The following is a 15,495-nucleotide window of genomic DNA, read 5'->3' on the forward strand; positions in this document are numbered from 1 at the left end:
TTGTTCACAATGTCTCCTCCAAAACAAGGACAGTCCCTAGACCTAGTAGGTGTTCAATAAATATATGTTAACGAATAAACAACCCTATTTGGTTAGTCTTGTTATTATCCTCATTTTCCAAATGAGAAAGCTAAGATTATGGAGGAATTTGGTAACGGCCCACAGTCATGCAGCCAGACAGTGGTGAAGCCAGTCTGAGAAAACTCAGTCTGTCTAATCTAAGTCCTGTGCTCTTCACAGGTGACCTCTCTACTCCTTCTATTGTCACATAACACTGAGGATTCTATCCTTCAGAGTCCCATTGGTGTTGAAGATTGTTACTTCTTAGAAAATCAAATAAAGTGTGATTGGATGCATTTGTCTATTTTCTTATTTAAGCCTTGTGGAGCATGAGCAATTTTTTAATTCCAGGTAGCTGAAATTGAAATATTTACCCAGAATGTCAGTCTAAAATAAAATACCAATGCCAGTGGCCTTCCTGCTATATTCTGATTTATTCTGTAAACGAGAATGCATAGAATCATAGCTACTTGGGTGCCCTTAACCCCAGATCTCCTTTTACCTAGGAAGATGGGCAACTGCCTTTGCCTTGTGGGCAGAAGTGAGAAAAGAGCCCCTGTCTCAGGGCTGGTAAGGCCAGAGAGAAAGGATTGAGAAATTCAGCTTTCACCAACAGGAAGCATACTGATCTGAAACAGCGATCAGCAAACTTTTCTGTAAAGAGCCAAAAATGAGTGTTTTAGGCTTTGCAAGCCATATGGTCTTTGTTAGAACAGCTCAACTCACCATCAAAGGCAGCCATGGATGATATGGAAACAAATGGGCATGGCTGTGTTCCAATAAAACTTTATTTACAAAAATAGGCACTGGGCCAGCTTTGGCCCATAAGATAGGCTCTGACTTGCCAACTTTTGATCTAGGGTGCTGTTTCCCATTATTTAATGATGTTATCTAATCTGTGTATTTCTAAACCAAACACACAGACCTATAATGACAATGATGATAGCTGACATTTATCCAACACTTCTTATTGACTCAGCATATTTGCAAAGACCCCCTCTTGGGCCAGCAGGAACCAGCAACCACCCAGTCCCCTTCATCTCCTCTGCTGCCCCTAATCCAGGCCCATCAGCCCTCCTTGGACTATTCCAATGGATCTTAATTGGGCATCCCTCCCTCCACTCCTGCCCTGTCTGATAGATATTCTACGAAGAAGCTGGAGTGATCTTTTCAACATGGAAATTAGATCCTATTAGCTTTCCCCTAAAACCCTTCAATGACTTCCAACTGCTCTTGGGATTAAAACACAAAAGTGTGCTACGGCCCGCAGAGCCCTGCAGCGTCTAGCCAGCCTGCCTTCCCTCTCCACCCCCGCCCCTGGCTCTTGAGGCTCCAGCCACACTGGCCTTTTCAATGTCCCCTCACTCACTGGCTTATTGCCCCCTCGGGCTTTCCCACAGCAGTTCCCACTTCCTGGAATTTCCCCTTGCTACCCCCAGCCCTCTCTACTCTTGGCTCATTCTTCAGCCTCTATCTCAAATGTTGCTTTCTCCAGGGAGCCTTTCCTGACCCCCGGATGAGGTCAGGACCCTCTGCTATTAGCTCCCTTGTCTCCCTAGATTTTCATTCATAGTGCTCATTTCAATTGATAAATTATTGCTTATTCATTTGAGTAATGCTTGGCTCCTGTTTAGACAATAAGCTCTACAAGGGCAATGACAATGCCTGTCTGACCCAAGCCATGTCCCCAGCACCTAGCAAAGAGCCTGACACAGAGTGGGAGCTCCGTAAATACTGAGTTAAGGATCATGGACGTGTCTGACAGAATCAAGTTGTGGATGTATGGGATGGAATTTGATACCCTTCACCCAAGGTATCACCATTAAGTATAGGATGGTTAAGAGAAAGGAAGGAGACACCAGGAGGTGGGGTGATTGAGGTGGTGAGGAAAGGGTGGCATCCGCATACAGAAAGGAAAGAGAGAGTGGGAAAGCCCAGCTGAGGGAGCAAGCAGGTCAGCCCTGCAGGGAACGAGCAAGCCATCTGCTGAGGTTGGGAAGCAGACATCCGGGTCAGGACAGACAGCGCCTGAAAAAACACATTTTACCGAAGGCCAGTGGAAAGCTTCCTTCTGATCGTTTCCTGGCCTATCATGCTGAGATCAAAAGTCCCCTGCTTAAACCCCTGTGGTCCTAGATACAGTATATATAGTTTGCCAAAGAGCCATTAGACTTTTTTGCCCTTTCGGTCAATATCTTTAGATATCTACTGGATAGCACAGCAATGGAATACAAACCTATAGCCAGTGGTTCAGAAGCTTACTGTCTACGGAGTGATGAAGCTTAGAAACCCCAGTTTCCTTTCTCTTACACATGGAGGCAACACGGGGTAGGGTTAATGGTGTGAGACCCTGAGGCTCACTACCTGAGGATGAGACTGGACTCTGCTGTCTCCACCTATACAATGGGGAAATCAGAGTGCCTACATCAAAGTGAAGTTGTGTACATTAAACAGCACAAGTCATATATATGAGGGTACTTCAAAAAGTTCATGGAAAATGGAATTAAAAGATAATACTAATCCTTCCATGAATTTTTTGAAGATCCCTCATACCCTGGCATAGTGTCTAACACATTATAAGCACTCAGTAGCTAGTTCACTATTATATCAGATTCAGACTGCGGGGGCTACCTTGGCCCAAGGAGACTGAAATGATGTAGAGGCCATGTCAGGATCTGAAATTTCTTTGCTTATGTGGGTACAGGGTGGTCTTTGGGACCCTGGTGTGGGACATACATCCTGGTCCACTCTGGTTCTAGAAAAATAACCACATAGGACTACGGGAATGGGATTTGGTGAAAAAGTGTACACCCCTTTGCTCTGACCATTGAATTGCTGGCTTCTTCCACATCCAGAAGAAACCACCCCAGGGCAGAATCATAGACTTCCTTTGAGGCTCCAAAGCAGCACACTAACAAAGCATGGGGGAAGGGAGGGCACTTCTTTGATCTCTCTCCCATCCATTCTTCCCCAAATCACAGACCCAGGACCTCTCGCCAATTTCTGATCTTTTGTCCCAAGTCAATTCATGAACAGTCATAAACTGCTTTGAAGATAAAAGCACCACATCAGTGCACCACGATACCACTGTTATTTTAATAAGTAGAGACTGCACATGTCTTCTTGACATATGAGCTGTTCAAAAAATTTGTCTTGTTTTTCAGTTCAGCTGCATGGGAAAAGGACTTGCATCGTCTCTCATGTATCCTCCTACATATGAGGATATTCCACTATGTGGAATGAGCATTATTTTCATAAAAATATTTGCCTTTTCTCCAGCAAAAGAAATTGATGTTTCTCTTGGGGATAACTCTCTTATAGCCAAAACTCAAGTAATTATACTTAGAGATATGTACTTTTAAAATGTCTAATTTATTGCAGTGATTATGAATGCCAACAAAATGTACTATAATATTCACGAGGCCAACAAAGTTCAAAGTACATTGTAAAAAATAAGAAATATATATGTGAATATAATAATGGACCCATAAACAAACATAAGAATGAATTCTCCTTGCAGAGGAGGGAGAAAATAGAGCATTTTATTCTCTAGATCTACCTCTAATGGCTATTCTGTGTCTAGGCTAAGAACATTTTAGAGGAATTTCTCTGGGGATCATATGCTGCCAGTCATGGCATACTGCATTGGCCAGTCCTGCTAGCCTCTCTGCAAGCATTACCAACATCAAACATGTTTGCACCTGCTCAGTGTCACTGGCAGCTTCCTGATGGGACACCAGGGACTGGCAGAAAGTAGGGAAGGCTGCAGGAGGGGGCTGATGGAAAGGTCGCCAGGTGGGCTTGGAAGCACAGCCCCAGTTTATAAACCCCGGACTGAGGACTAGCATCTAAGAGTGCCCCTCACATCGGCCACAGGCTGCAGGCCTTGTCACTCGGTTTCCATTCCAGGTCTGACCCTGAAGTCTGTGTCAGCCTCTGTCTCAAATGTTTTGCCTCTCAGCCACTGATGAAGGAGTCCACAGTGTGGTCTGCCAGCCCTTGCGTCTGGGAGGATACTACTCCATAAAGCCGAAGAGGCCCATTCTGCAGAATAGGCTCATCCAGAGCCTTCCCAGGCAGCCAGGGCTTCTCCTCCTCCGTGGGCTGAAATACCTGGGGTTGTGGCTGGAACCGTTTTCCTGCTTCCTGGTCCTTCAGATGTTTCCTCAGAAGCTGATCCGGCTTTCCACTGACCTGACTCTCTGGTGTTAGACGGGGGCCCCGACTGGGCTCCCTCGATGGCTCGTGAGCTTCAGTTGCCTCACTGACCACTAGTCCCCCCATCGCCTCCCTCCTCTAAATGCCTAAAGCACCCATTGCCGGTCGCCCAGCTGGGATCTGCTGTGTATTGCCTTGGGGCATCTCCAGCATCGTTTGGGCCACACTGTAATTAAACTTTTGGTGTATGACTTGAATTCTCAACTAATGTGTACCAAGCAGGGGAGGAAGGAACAACCTGGTTAGATCCACACCTAAGGATTTCAATTCCAGGACGCCTGCTCAGGGCTGGCATCGGCTCCGAGTCAGTCAGCATCCCACTGGGCTCTGTGTCTCCAACATATGTCAGACTAGACACATCCTGGAATATTTCAACACCCCCACAAGGCAAGTATATGTTCCAGAATACTCCCTTAAATACCTACTCAGGGAGGCTGTCTCCACTCCTGGCAAAATAAATGAATGTCTTCAAAGGTTTTTGGCTGATCTCTTACAAGAGCAAACAGTCCCTGGCTGTCACAAGAGTCTCCCTTACCCCCACAGTCCCCCCGACCCCCACCAACTTGCAACTTGGGCCAATGTAGAAAACTGAAGCCTTTAAGTCAGGCATGGGCATGTGTGGACTCCCTCTGAATTGTGGCATTTTCAGGAGCAAGTCCAGGGAGTGACAGACCCTTTCTTCTCCAGAACCAAAGGAGTGCTCCGGAGTACTGACAATTTCCAGAAAATGCCAACCCCACTTTGGGTACAACTCACCCTTCAATATGGTTAGCATTATTGGGTGCATAAGTGCATTTTACTTCTTCCCACCTGCCCTGCAGCAAGCTGGCTGAGCGCTCTCTGCAGACTGTATTTTCAGCTGTAAAACTGCTGACATTGCTTTTGTACTGATCTTCCAGGGATCAGTGTGTTTCCTCACTGCTCCAAAACTTACAGAGGCCAGATGCTTTTTTTTTTTCAGGGCAAACCAAACTCTGTACAGCTGGCTTGCTGGAAGTTTTGAACACAGGGTGGGAAATCTCTGACATTCACAGGTCCAGCCAAGCAATGGGCAAGTGTCCCAAACCCCATAGGCCACTGCCTGAGAACTCGGGGCCTCCTCTTCCAGATAGCTGAGCACTCAGCTGCAAGGGCCCAAGACCACAGACGTTCATCCATGTATAATTGATGACATAATAAAAGCTGCTCTGGCTGCAGGAGGAAATATGATATGGCATAAATCACCCTGCCAGGGCGAAAATGAAATTGAGATTCAAAATCCAAAAATGATGACTGCAGTTTTGTTCATTAAGGTCATCAGCAGATAAGGGATTCTTCCCATATCACAAAACTGAATGAGAAGGGGAAAAGCGTCCTGATCTGTCCAGGGGATTTGGAGACTGGGAAGAGGGAAGGAATCATCATTCATGGGGTACCTGGATGTGCTGATGAGTCTTCCTTGTTCAACTCTCCCAGAAAACTGGCCATAGACCTCATTTGACAAATTGGGAAACTGAGTGTCTTAGTCCAGTTGAGCTGCACAGACTGGGTGGCTTATCAACCACAGAAATGTACTTGTCACAGTTCTGGATGCTGGAAGTCTGAGATCAGAGTGCCGGCATGCTCGGGTTCTGGTGAGGGCCCTCTTCCTGGTTCGTAGACATCTGTCTTCTTGCTGTGTCCTCACATAGCAGAAGGAGTGAGGGAGCTCTCTGAGATCCCATGTATAAGGCCTCTAATCTCATTCATGAGGGCTCCACCCTCAGGACCCAATCACCTCCCAAAGGCCCCACCTCCAACTACCATAACATTGGGGGCTAGGATTCAACATATGAATTTTGCGGGGGACACAGCCATTCAGCTGATAATGCCGATACTCAGAGAATTGAGAAATTTGCATGAGAGCACATTAGGAACACGTGACACACGTATGACTCAAATCAGAGTCTTTTCAATTCATGGCCACCTTCCAACACCACGAGTCAGGAAGGACTGGGGCCCCAAACTGCTAAGAATAAAAGCTTTAGGACAGCCCTGAGGAGAGGAGAAGTGCTGAGAGGGAAGCAGAGGCAGTATGGGCAGAGCCTGTGCTGCGTGACAGGCAGGCGGAGACTGTGGCATCAGTCTGGGGGAGCACAATCTGGGAACCTTAGACTTCCCGAGTGAAATGCACAACTGCATCCCCAAATTTGAGCGCATTCTCTCTGATATGGCAGCATGCATTTTATGATGGGCAGGGATGGTCATATTTATCTCCTTTTTCCTCCTATGGTGTCTAATCAAGGCTTTGCACACAGTGGGTGCTCAATAAATATTTGTGACTGTCTTTATTGGATCCAGGATTACCATCACCCTTTCCTTTGCCCTCAATGCCACTTCCTCTTCCTCATTTTGGTGTGCTTACTGAGATAAAGCTGTGTCCAAATTTGCGGCTCATTTTACACTGATAACATCTAGGCAGATGATGTTGTTGGCACCAGCTCTAAATCCCTTCTCTGAGTGCGTTACTTCTGAGAAGTGTCTCTAGGGTGTTTCCAGCAAGGACACTGAAGCCATCCAGACTGTGTGGGTTGCAAAATCGGAGTGCTCATTCTTGTCTGACCTTTCTCTCTTTCCAACAATACCTTTCTGTCTTGGACTGGGTTCACCTCCTGCAAGATTGATTGCTGAGACTAGGGAACGAGTTGGACAGGCAGCACCAGCTAGTTTGCTACTGTTTTGCAGAAAATGAGAGAGAATACCCCATTGTTGCAAGGATGAAGGCATGAGGCATTAGCCTGGATGAGGGCTTGCTTGGCCCCTGCCAGGCTGCCCGTGGACCACTCCCTGTAGCTCTCAGAGAGTCTGAGCCCTGCCTGGCCCTGGCCTTCCTGGAGGGCTCTGTGACTCCAGCATAGGCTGTCCAAGCAGCAATTCTCACCTTCCCTGAGAGTGATGGGAATAAAGAGGCCATGGGGAGGAATAGTCTGTGCACTGGAGGTAGAGACGAAGGGGCTGAGTTGTGCAGAAGACAAAAGAAATCAGTCCATAAGATATGACTCCTGCAGCATCATGCCAAAGGTGCCAAGGCCTTCAAAAGAGAAGTTTCCAACTTGAGCAAAATGTTTTTCCTGTTACTGAACACACCCAGGTGCTCATGTCAGGTTCAAGCCACACACCTACTCATTTCCAGTCTCAGTAGCAGCTGGAAAGGAAAGCAGGAAAGGGGAGGGGCGGCGGGTCTCACCAGGCTCTGTGCCTAGCACGTTTCTCATGGGCCCATCCCCAGAAGCTGTGAGAGAGAAGGCAGGAAGGCTGATGGAGGTGCGAGGGGGCCCTTCGTAAAGGAAGGCTGGATGGAAGAGCAGTGCTACTGCTGATCCTGCTGCTGCTACTATAAACCACGCTTCCCACGTATGGCGAAGAAATAGGAGCCAGTGCTAACAGGCTGGGGGGACCCCTAATTATAGCACTCCCAGAGACGAGCACCTTCTAAGTGCCAGGCCTGCGTGAGATGCTGTGAGGGAGACCGAGAGTGTAACATGGGACTGTTAATGCCTCTAAATAAGCACATCAAAATGCTAACCATGTTCGTGTTGGAGAGAAGAACTTGAGATGATTTTTCTTTTCTTTCTTCACTTTTTTTAATTTATCCTCATTTTCTAAATTTTCTATAGTGACTATAAATTACTTATAGTACTAACGGTAATTTAAACTATTATTTTATAACTATTTTAAAACTTTATTTATTTAGTTAGTTTAGTTTAACACATGATCCCTGCCCCAAAGGAGCATCGTTGGAATCTGTTGAGGAAGTCAAGAATGACACTTAGAAAACTAGAGTAAACCATGTAAGTCAGTGTGTCACCAAGTTCTGAGGTATGCGGTACACACCTGTCCTACAGGAGTTCAGAGAGTGGGAGCCCAGGGCAGCTGCGGTCTAGTATCCAAGAAGGGGAATGCTATGGGTGAAACATGTCCCCCAAAAGTTCAAGTATTAGAAACTTGACCCCCACTGTAACAGTGTTAAGAGGGTGGGAAATACAATTATGGTATTCGAAAGGCAAGGTCTTTAAGGCGTGATTAGATTGTGAGGACTGTGCCCTCAGGAGTAGACTGATCCATTTACGGAGTAATGGGCATGGTTCTGATGGCTGTGTAAGGAGAGCTCGTGAGAAGGTCAGCTCTCTTGCTCAGCCCATTCTTGCCTTGTGATACCCTGAGTTGCTGTAGAGAGTCACCCGCCAGGAAGAAGACCCCTACCAGATGTGTTCCCTGGCCTTTGGACTTCCCAGTCTCCAAAACTGTAAGAAATAAATTTCATTTCTTTCTACCTTACCCAGTTTCAGGTATTCTGTTATAAGAAACAGAAATGGACTAATCCGGGGTGTGTTCTTGTGCTCTTTCTACTGTTGTCACTCCGCTTCACAAGGGTCACCTATACCCTCCTTTCTGACTCTGCATTTAGGGTGTCTGCTGGGGCTGGGGTCTCATCCAAGGCTCAACTGGAGAAGGAACCAGTTCCAAGCTCATGCAGTTTGGGCAGGATTCAGTTTCTTGCAGGCTGTTGGACTGAAGGTTGCAGCTCCCTGCTGGCTGTCAGCTGCCCTGCGTTCTCTGCCCTGGGGGCTTCTCTACATTGGGGGGTTCTTCATGAAAACCAGCAAGGGAGAGAGTCAATAGAGTCTGCCAGGAAGACAGAAAATATAATCTTATGTAACAAAATCACAAAAGTGACATCCATTACTCTTGCTGCATTCTGCTAACTAGAGGCAAGTCACAGACTTCACCAACATTCAGGGTAGGGGACTATACAGACCCATCGACACCGAGAAGTGGGAATAATTGGGGGCCATCTTAGGTCTGTCTGCCATGCCAGGATCCAAGGACAGGGATCATTAGAAATATTGGCAGCAGCAAGACAGCTTTTAGTGAAGGCACCATGACACACCAACCATCTCATTAAAGCTACATTTCCAACACAGTTTTACTGTTCATACTTAATAATTATCTTAATTAAAATTTATTTTAATGTTTTTTAATCAAAATGTAGATGAGTATTAAAAAGATAACTAAATTCAGAAGATAGATTTTTTAAATTTCCATTTTTATACATATTTCTGTGGCAAAGAAGTAGGATGTGTGATCAATAAAAATTTTAAATCATGAAAATGTTCTTTCATGGAATAAAATTCTGTGTGAAAGAGGAATAGAAATACAATTCAGAGATGTTAAATTTCCAACAGCTAATGATGAGAATATTTATGTATTTTTTAGTAGATGGTAGTGAATATCAAATTGCTATTGTTCATATTCCATTAGATACATTTTAAAGAAATGGTGAAACTATTTCATTTCAAAATGCCAATATTTACATTATGCTGGGAATTCTTTCTTTTGTGGTTATTTGAAAGTGTCAAGAAAAATATTCAGATGTCAACTTAAAAATGTGCAAGGGGGAACACAGTTCTAAAAACATTTTTCAGGGTGTTGATTAGCAAAAATGATTGGAAGCCAGTTGTTTTACAGAATTCAAGGTTACTGGATCTGAGATACTGAAGAACAGAAACCCATCGTAGCCACAGTATCTTTTTAAGGAAAACTCCTGGGATTTTATATCAAATTGGCATCTATTATTGCATGTTCTTTAACCTTCTCATGACACGTGCTATTCCAGAACAAGAGGAATTTCTCAGTTCTGCCCATTTTCCTCCAAATTTTTGATCTTCTTATGCTGTTTGGGGTTCAGGCAGTGAGGGTGGGAGTGGGGACAGTAGTTGGGCTCTCCCTAATTCAACCACATTGAATATGAAGACATAGTCTACTGAACACATAGACCAATGAAGATCACATATGCCTATTCACGGACGTGACAAGTGTTCGGCTATCCCTTTCAGAAATATGTATTATAATCTGATTAACCTGGAAGGAATTTTGGCAAATTTTCTACTGTTATTGATTTTTAATAGGAATTGGCAAGCTGGTGACACATCTGGTGGCACATCTGGCTATAGCTATGTGTAGTGTAATGTTAGACTGGGGCTGGATCCCCTGCCCATCTGGCTTTTGTTTTCAATAAAATGGACAATGGTTTGCAAAAAAAAAAAAAACGGTCTGGAGGCTCTGGTTTTTACTCTTATTCCTGGGGTTCTATCAAATGGGAGGGTCAAGGAGGCCAGAGTGACAGAACTCACTTCTCTGCCCTACAATGTTGGCCACATTTGTTTTGAGAGAAACAACAGCTTCCCAGTTCCCAGACTTGTCCTACCCACTGTGGGCATGTGACACCGCATGGGTCTAGACTGTACTCTGATCTGCTTTGGGGCATTTGTGCAGCAGGCATGTGGAGTCACAGCCGGCTTAATACCCTCTACACAAAGGACTGTGGGAGGCAAATCTTAGTCCCTATATTTCGAGTGCACAGAAAACGCAGGGATCAAAAAAATCCCACGCAGTACTAATCTTTTGGCATTTTGAATACTCATCTCTTTATTTTATTTATTTAAATATTTTGAAAACTCTTCAATAGGCTTTCTTTAGAGCAGTTTTAGGTTCACAGCAAAATAATTCTCATCCTTTTATTATACAGACTGGCTGGCAGCCAAGTCCCTTTGTACCCATCACCTTTCAATATACTCATCTACTAACAGTACTCAGGGAGGGATGGCTTTAGGCCCACATTTCTAAGAGAAAGAAGGAAAAGAAAAGGAAATTAAAGTATATGCCAAGAAAGACAAATGCCGAAGAAATTGCACAATGTATAAAGCCTAAAAGAACAGGGTTCCATGTTCCAGAAAACAAACAAAATCCATAGAACCTTGATTTGTTTATCGCTACAATGGAAATCATGACACTCCTTAAACCCTCAAGGATGGAACCTGTAGTAATTGAATAGTCTGGTTACAATTTGAAGGAAAACTGGGAGGTTCTAAGATTTTTGATGTACAAGTCGGATTGAGGTAGTAAATTATTACCATTGAAATCAACCTTACATAGAACTTTTAAAACTCCTGAGCTATTGTGACTGTCTAGCCTTAAAAGTGGGTAATGGATCCTCTCCAGTTAGCTTATTCTTTCACTCCCAACTCATTACTGCTCCATATCTGCAAGAATAATGCTGATCACCAAAAAGACCTTAGCCAGAGAATGGCCATCTTTGGGGTAACTAAGACAGAGCAGAAAACTTCATTAGCCATTAACTCTAGAACTGACAATCATCAATTCCTTGAGTTTGGCAGAGGAATTGAGAAACAAACCATATGGCTTCCAAGGTTAATAAAGCCCAGGAGACAAGAAAAACCAGACAAGCTACTATCTTTTGGGGAAACACAGGATATAAGAACAGAGAGGGAAAGAGGGGCCCAAGGAAAAGTTTGGGGGGTAATCAACACATGTATTGTAAGGCAATGGGACACTGGAGACACAATTGCCTGAAATTAGAGAAAGGAAAAGAAAAGAAACTGAAGAAATGGGTACAAAAACAGGTGGTGGAACAAGGAGACTCAGAGGAGGAATGAAGAGTTCCAGGGGCTCCCCTTGATCTAAACGAACCAGTCATTATTTCCCCACAGGAGCCCCAGGTACAATTGACAGTGGGGAATCAATCAACTAGTAGATTTTCTAATTGACACAGGGGCGATGTACTCAGTGTTAAACACCAGACTGGCAAAAGACTAACGGATCCAGGCCTATAAAGGGAGTGACTGGCAAACCCCAACAAAAGACCTTTCTGCCACCTCTTAAGTGCCATCTAGGGGACAAAACCATAAGACACATCTTCTTATACCTGAGTGCCCAATTCCTTCATTGGTTCATGATTTACTTTGCAAATTAAACGTCCAAGTAACTTCTTTTTTCCCTGACGATGTGAAGTCTGTGACTTCACATGCTACTTATTCAAACCAAAGATCAGCTCGTGGACTCATTTCCACCTGAAGTCCATGAGAAAGTGAATACGCAGGTCTGGGCAGACGGGGTCCCAAGCCACGCGGTCAACATCCGACCCATGTCAATTGAATTGAAGCCTCAGACATCCATACCAAGAAAGAAACACTATCCATTAAGGAAAGAAGCTTTAGAGGGATTCAACCAGTCCTAGAGAAATTTTTAAAGTATGGACTAATTAGGCCTTGCCAATCTCCCTACAACACTCTAATATTACCAGTAAAGAGACCACATACATGAGAATATCTGTTTGGACAAGATCTCCAGGCCATTAATATAGTACAAGACATTCACCGTATTGTTACCAATCCATACATGTTATTGACCACAATTCCTGGAGATTATATTTGGTTTTCAGATTAGATATGAAGGACGCTTTTTTCTGTATCCCTGTAGGTAAGAAGGCCCATGACAATTTGCCTTTGAATGGGAAGATCCAAAGACAATGACAGTTTTTCAATATTGTTGGACTGTGTTACCACAAAGTTTTAAGAATTCTCCCACTTTGTTTGGTGAGACTTTAGCTCATGACTTGAGGCCCTTACAACCTGATGAAGGAATTCTACTACAGCACCTAGATGACATACTGCGAGCCAGCCCCACTTATGAGATGTTTAAAAAATACTATAGAGGTGCTAAACCACCCTGTCAAATGTGGCTATAAAGTATCCTCTCAGAAGGCTCAAATTTGCAAGGAAAAGGTTATCTATTCGGGGTTCCAGCTGCTAAAAGGACAAAGGAGCATTTTAAATGAGAGAAAATAGGCCATTGCAGGCATCAGGACTCCTAACACTCAATGCCAATTCTGAGGCATGGCTGGATTTTGCCACATCTGGATCCCCAACTGTGGACTTACATTAAGGCCCCTATATGAGACCTTAAAAGGACTGGACTCTGAACCTCTAATTGGGACTTTAGAATGTCAACAAGGCTTTGAGGTGCTTAAGGAAAAACTACAGTTTTCTCCAGCCCTAGGCCTTCCAAACCCTAGAAAGCCTTTCAAATTACATGTGCACGAGAGACTAGGGCTGGGATTAGGAGTTCTTATCCAAACAATAGGAGACACAACTGATGGAGTTTGTATGTGTTGTCCGAATCCAAAACTCATGTGGAAATTTGATCCCCAATGTGGCAGTGTTGGAAACTGATGGAGTCATGGAGACAGATCCCTCATGAATGGATTAATGCTCTCCCTGGGGGAGGGGGGATTAATGAGGGAGTTCTTGCTCTATTAGTTCCCACAAGAGCTCCGTTGCTTAAAAAGACCCTGGCACCTTCTCTCTCTCTTGCTTCCTTTCGCCATGTGATCTGCTTGTACCCACCGGCTGCCTGCCACTTTCCGCCATGAGTAGAAGCAGCCTGAGGCCCATGCCAGATGCAGCTGTCCCAGAATCGTAAGCCAAATAAACCTCTTTTCCTGATAAATTACCCGGTCTCAGGTATTTCTGTTATAGCAACACAAACAGACCAAAACAACAACCTATTGCTCACTTTTCCAGACAATTAGATCAGACTACAAAAGGATGGCCCACCTCTTTACAAGCAGTGGCCGCCACTTGCGACATAGGGCAAGAAGCCGAGAAATTTACTTTGGGACAGGCAATTACCATTTATGTGCCTCACCAAGTGCTCACCCTCCTGGAACAGAAAGGAGGATATTGGCTAACAGCGGAAGGATGGGGAAATATCAGGCCATCTTGCTCAGTAATCTTAACAGTAGCCTACAAGTTACCACCACTTTGAATCCAGCAACCCTACTGCCTTCTTCTGATGAGCTCCCTTTACAGCATCAGTGTGTCAAAGTGTTATATTTGATTTACTCTAGTAGACCAGACCCGGCCAATCAGCCACTGAAAGATCCTGATTTGGAGCTACACAGCGACAGCAGCAGCTTTATGAAAGAAGGACAGCGTTATGCTGGCTACGCTATTGTCGCCACTAATCAGGTGATAGAGGCCTTTCCCTGCCCCACTGGGACTGAAGCCCAAAAGCCAAACTGATTGCACTCTCCCGAGCTCTGGCATCATCTCAAGGTAAAAGAGTTAACATTTACATTGATGCCAGGTATGCTTTTATGATTTTGTATGCACATGGGACCATATGGAAGGAAGGAGAACTGCTAACTTCTGGGAATAAAGATGTGAAATACCCTAATGAAATACCAACTCTTCTACAGGTGGTTATATTACCTGCAGAAGTAGCTGTCATGCACTCACTGCCCTGGATATCAAAAGGACAATTCTATGATAACTCAAGTGAACTGAGCCACTGACAAAGCAAACCAAGAAGCAGCTAAGTCCCCTCTTGGGCCCTCCCGTTTAGTGGGGGCTTTGATCCTACACATAGACCTCACCAGCTTTATACCTCAATACACCACTGAGCATCAGGAAAGGGTCTAAGAATGGGGTTTCACAGGTGAGGAGCCCTCCAAGAAATGGAAAATAAGTGAAACAGGCATGATTTTGCTCCATAAGGCACTTGTGTGTCCAGTTGTTAAACACCTACATGAGGGGGCTCATTATGGTCGAGATGCCCTGACAGAACAGCTGTGGTCCCTACTTAAAGGTCCTTATATGAGGAAAATTATTCAGCATGTGACCAGGAGATGCCAAGTATGTGCCCCAAATAATCCTAAAACAGAAGCACATCAATGTAACAGGACATACAATATAAAGACATTTGTCCATTTGAAGACTGGCAAATAGACTTCACTCAGATGCCCAGAGCCACTGGGAATCTCAGGTATTTGTTGTTAGTGACACTTTCTCAGGATGGATAGAAAACTTTCCCACCTGAAGTAAAAGTGCAACTTAAGTGATAAAAATGTTATTAAAAGAAATAATTCTAAGGTTTGGGTTGCCAGCCTTAATACAGTGTGATAATGGACCTGCTTTCATGGCTGAAGTCATGTAAGCAGTAAGCAGAATTTAAAAAATCACCTGGAAGCTCTACATGTCCTGGATGCCACAATCCACTGGGAAACTGAAAAGATGAACCACAATTTGAAGAACACTTTAGCCAAATTCTGCCAAGAAACTCACCTGACCTGGGATAAGGCACTGCCCCTTGCCCTGCTCTGTATTCAAGTAGCAACTAGAAGTGGATTCAAGTTGAGTCCTTTTGAGGTTAAGCTTAAGTAATCCTGAGTTAGAAAATGAGATCCAAGTGAAACAGTATGTAAAACAATTGCATGAAATGTCATTAATTCATCAGTTTGCTCTTTCCAGGTGCACTTATCCCACTGGTGACCCATTCCACCCCTTTTTGCCAAGGGATAGGGTGCTATTGAGGTTTTGGAAGGAACAAGGTCCCCAC

The sequence above is a fragment of the Cynocephalus volans genome, chromosome 6, assembly GCF_027409185.1.
Source record: "Cynocephalus volans isolate mCynVol1 chromosome 6, mCynVol1.pri, whole genome shotgun sequence".
Lineage (NCBI taxonomy): Eukaryota > Metazoa > Chordata > Mammalia > Dermoptera > Cynocephalidae > Cynocephalus > Cynocephalus volans.